The sequence below is a fragment of the Galeopterus variegatus genome, unplaced genomic scaffold (assembly GCF_000696425.1).
Source record: "Galeopterus variegatus unplaced genomic scaffold, G_variegatus-3.0.2 Scaffold3102, whole genome shotgun sequence".
NCBI classification, from domain to species: Eukaryota; Metazoa; Chordata; class Mammalia; order Dermoptera; family Cynocephalidae; genus Galeopterus; species Galeopterus variegatus.
The window spans coordinates 239505-242071 of NW_007729213.1; the positions used below are offsets into that span (position 1 = coordinate 239505).

Sequence of the window (2567 nt, forward strand, 5' to 3'; positions counted from 1 at the left end):
CAGAAAAAGTAGCCACTCTAAAAAAATGCCAATCTGAGTAATTTGAGAATTTTTTTCTGCTTCTGCTATTTATGATTCTATCAGAGCAATATTTAATTGTATGGTATTCTTTAAGAACGTGTAAAGGGATCCTTGCAAGTCTGCCTAATAGGTACTCATTAATTCAGCCAAGCTAAACGAGCTGTAAATGAAACTGACAAATGTTATTATCCCACTTGCTATATATTTCTTTTTATATTCAGCAGAATGTAGTTAGTTGGAGGATCTCAGAACTCCTGACACTGTGCAAGAAGCCAAAGGGCCACAGATAATTAATGTGGACTGGTGCTCAATCCATTTCTCTTTCATCCTTAATATGTTGTAAAAGCCACTGGAATATGCAATCCAGAGACTTGGGTTTAATAGTCTTGATGTCCTTTAAAAGGCATCAGATTTAATTATCTGTATCCCTATCCTCCCCTTCCTGGTCTGTAGGTGGAAGTGAGGAAGTGCCTGGGTGGGCAGAGGAGAGTCGCCTTCCTGTGTCACCTTCCCCAGAGAGGGACGAATCTTCTGTACCTGTGAGAGTCAGGGGAGAGGTTGTTTCCAGAGGTTTATATTCTTGGGGGTGAAGAACAAGGTTATTATAGTGGTTGACACCAATTATGAGATCTGTGCTGGGTTTATATACAATCAGATTGTAGATGACCACGTGGCAAGTTTTGAGGGCTCTAGGACCAGCCCTGCCCTCGTCTTAAAATGTCAGGACCTCAGATTACACTACACAACATTTATCTTTTCAGTTCTGCGTGTCTTCTCTTCATAATTATCCTTTTAAACACAAATGCCTCTGGGAGAGACAAAACATTGCTGAGTGCTATACTTCAGCAAGAATTCATTTGTTAATATCCCCCAATCATCATCATAGTCATCGTCATCGTCATTCACAGCCATCACTTCCTGAGAGCATATCTTACTCCAGGCATGCCCTATCTGGGTTAGAAATAGTAAGTGCACAAAGACTTAAACACAATTTTTAAAAAATTCATAGCAGTTATAGGTGGGGCAGACAATTCTAAATTATTTATCAAAATTCTTCAAGCCAAGTAAGTTATTTTTCTCAGGTCAATTTCTAAGTAGCCATTTCCATACATTAGCACAAAATAATTTATATTTGGGTTCAAAATACACTTTGTGTTTTTGTTTAAATGTAGAAGTGCCCGTTATTCTGGGAATTCAGGACTACTTTTTTTTTTTTTTTTTTTTTTTTAAATCACANAAAAAACAAAAGTAAACCCTGATCCCTGCTCCTCCTCTAGAAGAGGGCCTTGGCCAGGAAGCCCCTACCACAGGTCCCGGCAGGCAGGAGTGTGGACCCCTCTGCGCCCGAGGGCGAGGCGCCGGGCTGCAACAACAGAGGACATGCAGGCAGGAGCAGGAGCAGAGGCCTGTGTCGTGGGGGAGGAGAAGTGGGAGGGAAGGGCACTGCCTGAGGAGTCCGGGAGTCTGGTCATCCCGGGATGAATGCGGGAGCTTCTGGGCAGCAGGGGCCTGCCCCTGGCTGGTTAGCGCTTTGACAGCTCATGGGACAGCCAGTCCAGCCCATCATACAGGCCTGCGCCTTGGGTGGCACAGGTGGCCTGTACATGCCACGTGCGGCCGCGCAAGTGCTGTAGCCCCAGCTTGTCGGCCAGTTGGCTCACCGGCATGGCGTTGGGCACGTCCTGCTTGTTGGCAAACACCAGCAGCACCGCACCCGCAGCTCGTCCTCCCGCAGCATCTTCCGGAGTTCATCAGCAGACTCCTGGACTCGCTCCCGGTCACTGCTGTCCACGCCGAAGATGAGGCCCCGAGTGTTCTGGAAGTCATGCCTCCACAGAGGCCGAATCTTGTCCTGGCCTCCCACACCCCAGACTGTGAAACAGATGTCCTTACATTCCACTGTTTGCACGGTGAGGCCTATGGTGGGGCTGGTGGTGACAATCTCCCCCAAATTCAGTTCGTACAGGACTGTGGTCTTGCCAGCGGCATCCAAGCCGACCATAAGGATCCGCATCTGCTTCTTTCCGAAGATCCGCGAAAAGAGCGGGGACACTGTGAGGCCCCTGGTGGGGCCCGGGGGAGAGGGAGCGGGCACGCAAGCGGGGTGCGGGCGGGGATGGTCGTCAAAGCAGCAGGAGAAGAAGGCGCCGCCGCCGCTCCCGCGCGTCCCTCGGGACTACTTCTAAACAAATGGTAACATTGCATTGCATGAAAGTCTCTGTCAGGAGAGCAGAGGAAACTGTCCGGTTCTACGCAACCTTCCTGTTGACGTCAACTGGCTCACCACTCCAGCTTGGTGGGGAACAGTCCACTGCCTTTCAGACTGACACAGCTCCCCTCAGACTTGGGCATCCTCGCGCACATACGCGGATGCCTGGCTGGGGGGGCCCAGGCTGGGAGGAGAAAAGAAGGAGAATGCTTACACTTTCCCAGGAAGAGCAGGAACTACGAGTGATGACTATATGGTTCTGTCTATCTCCTTATTAAGGGATATAGGCTAATGTGCAAACTTCTGCTTTTACCACAGATCCTTGTGCAAAGATTCT

At 48.9% G+C, this 2567-nt stretch overlaps 1 pseudogene; it reads right to left on the reverse strand.

Moving 5' to 3' along the window:
* Positions 1-1544: 1544 nt before the first annotated feature.
* The window catches only part of LOC103599787, a 1729-nt pseudogene continuing 706 nt past the window's right edge, over positions 1545-2567 (reverse strand).